This window comes from Pinus tabuliformis, chromosome 5_2 (assembly GCF_031772625.1).
Source record: "Pinus tabuliformis cultivar Carrire ecotype Pingquan chromosome 5_2, CPIR1, whole genome shotgun sequence".
NCBI lineage: Eukaryota > Viridiplantae > Streptophyta > Pinopsida > Pinales > Pinaceae > Pinus > Pinus tabuliformis.
Genome location: NC_142306.1, coordinates 826,776,359 through 826,784,463, shown reverse-complemented (window position 1 = coordinate 826,784,463; position 8,105 = coordinate 826,776,359). Strand labels below are relative to the sequence as shown.

At 38.9% G+C, this 8,105-nt stretch overlaps 1 pseudogene; it reads left to right on the top strand.

The window, feature by feature from the left end:
* The first annotated feature begins 1,015 nt into the window (after window positions 1-1,015).
* Window positions 1,016-7,887, top strand: LOC149161866 (heterogeneous nuclear ribonucleoprotein 1-like; annotated as a pseudogene).
* The last annotated feature ends 218 nt before the right edge of the window (window positions 7,888-8,105 follow it).

Below are 8,105 nucleotides of genomic sequence, written 5' to 3'. Positions count from 1 at the left end.
AGAGAGAGAGAGAGAGAGAGAGAGAGAGAGACCAGGGAAGAGACAGAGGAAGGTGGGAGAGAAAGGGGAGGAAGGAAGAGAGAGAGGAGGAGAGAGGATGGATTTTGAGGGGGGAGTGAGAGAAGGAAGAAAAAATACATGAGGGAGAAAGGTGGAGAGAGAGGGAGTGATAAGGGAGCGATGGAGAGAGAGTGAGGGAGAGAGGATAATGGTGGACAAGAAAGAGAGGAGAGAAGGGGAAGAGAGAGAGAGAGAGAAAGGGAAGAGAGAGAGGAAGAGGGAGAGAGAGTTTGTATGGTTGAGTAGTGAGATAGAGAGAAGAAATAAGAAAGAGACACATAAATACAAATATAAATATTATATAGTATTTGCACTTCTAGAAATTGGATAAGGGATTGGATCCCTATCGACGCTAGATCCGAATTTAAGATGGATCTACACTAGTTTAATATAATAAAAAAATAAAAAGATTAATAGTATGAAAAATATTTTGAAATTTAAATTTAATATAAATTTAAGATAGATAATTTAAAAGTTTTTTTAACCTTCAACAATTTTATTTTAACCATGTTTATATTTTTCTTTAAATTAATTAAAATAAATATTATATAACAATTTTTTAACAATATTTTTCTTTTCAATAATCAATATATAAAATTAAATAATAATAAAAAATAAATAAACAAAATTGCCCTTATCAATACAACGAAATTTGATTGATACATCCCATTTGAAAATAAATAACTTGTTTCTTCACTAGAGTGCCGATGGTTGTGAAATGAAACTAGAATGATATTAAATGAATAACATTTTTCTTCACGATAGTGCCGACGGTTGTGTAGGCTCAAATATGTTTTGGTCGTAATCATATATAAATAATAATAATCATAGAAAAACCTCATATATTATACAAAATTATATCGACATCTAGGGTTTTCTAGGGATCTTAGGTCATTTTCGTATCATTTATCAAGAGATCTCAATCTTCTGTCGTGTGGTCTTTTATTTGGTTGCTATGGATTCTTCAAATGACCAGAAAACACAGTATGTGCCTTCTAAAGGCTACGATAACTCAGAAAGGGAAGAATACGTTGCAGAAGAGCAGAAAAATGATAGCTCTAAAGAGGCTTCCAGTCCCGGAAAAATCTTCATCGGTGGTATTTCGAGGAGTACCACCAGAGACGCTTTTACTAAGCATTTCAGTAACTATGGGGAACTAACTGACTCTGTTATAATGAAGGATCGTGTCACTGGGCAGCCTCGGGGGATTCGGGTTTGTGACTTATGTTGATCCCTCTGTGGTGGACAAGGTTATAGAGGACGAGCATATCCTTGATGGCAAAACGGTGGAAATCAAAAGAACCATTCCAAGGGGAAATATGTCGAAGGGCCCAAAGACGAGAAAGATTTTTGTGGGCGGTATACCCAAAGCTATTACTGATGATGAGTTGAAGAACTACTTTGACAAATTTGGCAAAGTTGTAGAACATCAGATCATGCGAGATCGAAGCACTGGGTAGTCCAGGGGTTTTGGTTTTATCACTTTTGACAGTGACCAGGTTGTTGAAGAAATTATATCCAAAGGGAAAATGATTGAGGTGGGTGGAAAGTTGGTAGAGATCAAGAAGGCTGAACCCAAGAAACCCTTGTCTGACACTGCTCCTATTTATGGGTTTGATAGTCAGCCTTGTTGGAAATTTTTGTTTATTTCAAACACACAAAAAAAAATAACACAGAGAACAACGCTCTGGTTTTATACAGGATCTTTATTAGAAAATAATAATAAAAACTGTTACAGAATTGTCTTCCTCAACTCAGAGGGATTTACAACAGGAACTTCAGTTCCAGAATCTGATTCCACTATCTCAGAAAAATTATGTCTTCAGCACTGTTGTGCGTTGCAGAGAAGAAAGAGCTCTTCTTGCTAATACTCTCCATGCGCCTCTGCTCTTGCATTCCTTTTATATTTAACAACACAAAAATATCTTTTACAATACGTGTTGCTTTTCCCTTACTTCTGTGAAAATAAAAATAATAAAATTTAAGATTTCACCTACATTTACCAACCCTAGTAAATATCATTAATTACATGGCTCAAAATGTCCTATTTGAATTTAATGCATGGCTTATCACACCATCGCATCGCAAGAAGAGAGAGGATGTGCCACCGCCTCTATAACCTTTAAATCATGCGATCTGCGATCTGCGATCGCATTGCAAATATCGCATCACAGATAATACAAGCATGCAGCGAAGGGTGACGAGGGAAAGTGCGATATGCGATCAGATCGCATCGCAGGGAAAGTCCAATCGTTGTTTTCTGAATACGCTGGGTCGCTGCTCAACTGTCAGCTCCCGGCAGTTTGAAATTATCATTCCAACACTCCCCCTTAATTTTAACTGCTGGGTTTATTCTGCATACCCAGGCATTTCCTGAAATGATCAAAGCTTTTCTTTGCCAATGGTTTTGTCAGGATGTCAGCTAACTGTTCCTCTGTTCTGCAGTGCTGCAAAACAATCTCACCATTGTTAACCAATTCACGTATGAAGTGAAATTTGGTGTCTATGTGCTTTATCCTTTTGTGAAAAATAGAATTTTTAGACAATGCTACTGCTGAGCTATTGTCACAGTAAATGGTTGTGCCCTTTCCTTGTTCATGACACAAGTCTCTGAGAACTCTTCTCAGCCATACTGCTTGGCATGATGCTGCTGTTGCTGCCACATACTCTGCCTCTGCTGTTGACAAAGCCACAACTGGTTGCTTCTTGGAAGCCCATGAGATGGCTCCCGATCCCATATGAAACACATATCCTGATGTGCTTTTCCTATCATCAACACTTCCATCCCAATCACTGTCAGTGTAACCTATCAACATGAAACTTTCAGAAGAGGAGTATAAAATACCAAACCCCTTCGTTCCATTCACATACCTTAGAATCCTCTTGGCTGCCTGCCAATGAGTCTCTTTCGGTCTTTCCATAAATCTGGAAATTAAACTCACAGCATGCATAATGTCTGGCCTAGTTGCAGTCAAGTACATAAGGTTGCCAACTATGCTCTTGTAAAATTTTGGATCAAAATATTTGCTGCTGTCTTCTTTGGTCAATTTCAACCCCACTACAGTTGGAGTCACAGCTGCTTTGCTGTTCTGCATGTTAAATCTCTTTAACACTGCTTCTACATATTTATCTTGAGAAATGAAAACGCCATTTTCACTTTGGTCTACTTCAATTCCAAGAAAATATCTTAAGAAGCCCAAGTCAGTCATTTCAAATTCACTTTTCATGACTGCTTTAAAATCAGCAATGAGAGAAGCATCATTGCTTGTAAAAATCAGATCATCTACATATAAAACAACAATAATAATCTTACCGTCATTCTGCTTTATGTAGAGTGTGGGTTCACCATCACACTTATCAAAACCATTCTCAATCAGGTAAGCATCTATTCTACTGTACCATGCTCTTGGAGCTTGCTTCAGCCCATAAAGAGCCTTCTTCAGTTTACAAACTTTATGCTCTTGGCCTTCAACTTCATAGCCCGGAGGTTGATCAACGTAAACCTCTTCCTTTAATACTCCATTCAGGAATGCAGATTTAACATCCATCTGATAAATCTTCCACCTGTGTTGTGCCGCAATAGACAACACTGTTCTGACTGTTTCCATCCTTGCTACTGGTGCAAAGGTTTCATCATAGTCTTTGCCTTGTTGTTGCTTGTAGCCTTTCACAACAAGTCTTGCTTTGTGCCTGTCAATCTTGCCTTCAGCATTGCTTTTGGTCTTACAGACCCACTTAACTCCAATGGCATATTTGCCTACAGGGAGGTCCACTAACTCCCATGTTTTACTCTTTTCAATTGCACCAATTTCTTCATTCATTGCTTCAATCCATTTATCTTCATTTACAGCATCTTCAAAATGGACTAGGTCATCAACATGACAATATAAAGCAAATAATGAATTCAGACCGGTATTGTTACTTACCTCTCCTTGTTCATAAATCTCATTCAGATTTCTGAATCTTGGTCTTCTTGGTGTGCTTGGAGTTCCATCCGAACTTGAGGGTATATCTGATCCCTGTGGTGTGCTTGGAGAAGCACTTCCTTGACTTCTTAAGGTTGTTCGAATTCCAGATTGTGGTGTGGTTTGTTGTACTTGTTGTGGTGGAGGAGGAGCCACCAAGGAAGGATTATTTGCTTCTGTCCCTTCCTCTTCTTCTTCGTGAGACACAATTGTCTTCACATTCACTGTCTTCTCTAAGCTTCCATCCCAAGCTTCATCTTCAATGAATTGCACATCTCTGCTTACTATCAATTTCTTGGTGGATGGATTATAGAGTTTGTATGCTTTTGACTCATCACAATAGCCAATAAAGACACACTTCTCCCCCTTACTATCAAGCTTCTTCCTTAGCTGATCCGGTACATGTGCATATGCAACACAACCGAATACTCTCATGTGAGTGACTGTTTGCTTTTGACCACTCCATGCTTCTTCTGGTATTCTGTTCATGACAGCTTTAGTTGGGCATCTATTCAAGATGTAAACTACGCAGGTAACAGCTTCTGCCCAATACTCATGCGGCAAGTGTTTTGCCTTCAGCATACTTCTGACCATGTCAAGAATGGTCTTATTCTTTCTTTCAGCAACACCGTTCTGCTGAGGTGTATACCTTGCGGTGAACTGCTTTTGTATGCCATTCTCTCTGCAAAAACGTAGAAAGTCTTGGGAGATGTACTCTCCTCCTCTATCTGTTCTAAGCACTTTAATATAATGCCCACACTGCTTCTCAACAAGAGTTTTGAAGTGGCGGAATTTCTCAAACACTTCACTCTTCTGTTTCAGTACATACACCCATGTCTTTCTGGTGTAATCATCAATGAAAGTTAAAACATATTTATTTCCGGCAAATGATGGTATTTGCATCGGTCCACACACATCAGAATGAACAATTTCCAATGGTGCTTTTGCCCTTATACTCTTTCCTGCTGGAAAGCTTTCTTTGTGTTGCTTGCCCAAGATGCAGCCTTCACAAAGGCTGTCTGGTTTCTCAATCAATGGTAATCCCTTTACCATTCCCTTTCTGTGCAACAGATTCAGGCCTCCGAAATTGAGATGTCCAAATCTCAAATGCCATAACCAATTCACATCTTTCAGTTGTTCCTGAAAGACTTCTTGTGTTACAGCCGCAATAGTTTTGCCTTCCTTCAAATCTGCCTTGAGTTTGAGAGGAAACATTCTATTGCTGGTCATCTGCACCTGTGCAATGATCTTCTTACTTGGAGGTATGTCTTTGATAGTACACAAATCATCTTTGAAGAACACGTTGTAACCTTTGTTTATGAGCTGTCCAATGCTCAAAAGATTACATTTCAGACCAGGTACATAGTATACATCTGGCACAATCATCTGTTCTCCATTTTTTGCTCGAATACTGACTCTGCCCTTACCCTTGACAGATATTGTATCATCAGTCCCCGTTGTTACCTCAGATTTCACATTTTCATCCAGATTGACAAACATTTCAATATTTCCAGTCATGTGATTACTACAACTTGAGTCTAAGAACCAAAAATCTTCTTGTTTGTCTTGTGCTATGTTACATGTTAACAGCATGTTCTTTGGGTTCTTATCTTCTTCATTTGAAAAATTAACATTCTGCCTATTATTCATGTCACTTTGCTTTTTCCTACATTCATTGGCATAGTGCCCATATTTCTTACAATAATGACATTGGACTTGGGATTTATCATACCTTTGTCCATGAGCTTGCTGTTTGCTTGAACCTTCATCTTGGTTCTAATTGCAGCTCCTTCCGCTTGTGCTAGCAGGATAATTTCTGCCTCTGTTTTGGCTTCTTCCATGACCTCTGTAATTTGCTCTGTCTCGACCTCTTCTTTGGCCAAAAGACATCTGAGTCTTGAATGCTTGCTCAAAAGAGGAATCTGTTCCTCTACTTAGTCTATGTTCATGAGACAAAAGTGAAGCACTCAGCTCATCTACCGTGAACTGTGAGAGATCTTTTGTTTCTTCTATTGCTACCACAATAGATTCAAACCTTGAGGGTAAAATTCTCAAGATTTTCTCTACAATCCTTCTTTCTTCAAGAATCTCACCATGAGATCTTATCTGGGTTATCAAGCCAATAACCTGAGTGAAGAATGAATCTATTGTATCAGATTCCTTCATGCTGAGATTTTCAAAGTCTTTCCTCAACATCTGCAACTTTGCAGTCTTCACCTTCTCCATGCCTTGATAGGCAGTTTTAAGAATATCCCATGCCTCTTTGGATTTTGTTGCTGCTGCAATCCGTGGAAAAACAATTTCATGTACTGATTGGAAGAGGAAAAAGAGGGCTTTAGCATCCTTCTTTCTGTCGCCCTTCAACTGGTCTCTTTCTGCTGCTGTCAAAGCAGCCAACGCTGTTGCATCTGCAGGTTCAGCATAGCCAGTTTCAACCAGCTCCCATATTCCTTGAGAAGCAAACAATGCTTTCATTGTTATGGACTAATAACTATAATTTTTCCCATTAAACTGTGGCAGTTGGGGATTTGTCAACCCAGTTCCATCATCTGCCATCTTAACCTGTGTAAATAAAGAAGAGATACTGAACTGTATAAATAAAAAAAACAAGCAAAAACTTTCTCTGCTGGAGAAAATCTGCTCAATAAGCTTCTTACAGCTCCTACAGTGAAAAAACCACCTCTGTTTTTTTATTCACTGAGTGCCTAGACTAGCTCTGATACCATGTTGGAAATTTCTGTTTATTTCAAACACACAAAAAAAATAACACAGAGAACAACGCTCTGGTTTTATACAGGATCTTTATTAGAAAATAATAATAAAAACTGTTACAGAATTGTCTTCCTCAACTCAGAGGGATTTACAACAGGAACTTCAGTTCCAGAATCTGATTCCACTATCTCAAAAAAATTATGTCTTCAGCATTGTTGTGCATTGCAGAGAAGAAAGAGCTCTTCTTGCTAATACTCTCCACGCACCTCTGCTCTTGCATTCCTTTTATATTTAACAACACAAAAATATCTTTTACAATACGTGTTGCTTTTCCCTTACTTCCGTGAAAATAAAAATAATAAAATTTAAGATTTCACCTACATTTACCAACCCTAGTAAATATCATTAATTACATGGCTCAAAATATCCTATTTGAATTTAATGCATGGCTTATCACACCATCGCATCGCAAGAAGAGAGAGGATGTGCCACCGCCTCTATAACCTTTAAATCATGCAATCTGCGATCTGCGATCGCATCGCAAATATCGCATCGCAGATAATACAAGCATGCAGCGAAGGGTGACGAGGGAAAGTGCGATATGCAATCAGATCGCATCGCAGGGAAAGTCCAATCGTTGTTTTCTGAATACGCTGGGTCGCTGCTCAACTATCAGCTCCCGGCAGTTTAAAATTATCATTCCAACAGGCCTCCCTACGTGCCAGATGGAGTTGGGGCCTTCAGAGATAATTATAGTAGGTTTGGAGGGGCAGTTTATGGCAACAACCAATATATGTCAGCAGGAGGTTATGGCAGTAGGCCTGGAGGGTATGGTGAGTATGGAGGTTCTAAATATGGTAGGGGTTATGAAGGTTATGGGGTGGGCAGCTCAGGAGGCTATGAAGAAGATCCTTCCCGTGGTTATGGAATTCGTCCTGCGACTTACGGCGAAGGGTTTGGTGGGTATGGCAATGGGATGACTGGTGGCTATGGAGGTGCAGGTGATGGTTATGGTGCAAATGATAGTTATAACTCATCACGTGTTTCTTGGAAACTAGGATTTCCCACAGAATTCTGTCACTTATTTAACAATGAAGTAAAATGCAATAAAATAAATAATGCTCACAATAGTGATAGTACAATTACATGAATAAGCGATATAGTCCTTAATCCCATAATGAATAAGGTTGATCATCCATCCACAAGAAATATAGTGTTCCACTAAGTATTGTATTCAGCCAATGGAGATTTATCTTCACCCTAGCTTCTTACAACCATTCACCCTAACTTCTTCTAACAATTCACCCTAACTAGTTAGCAAACTTGATAAGCAATTATAATAAGTTTAACTTCTTTTCTGATGAATTT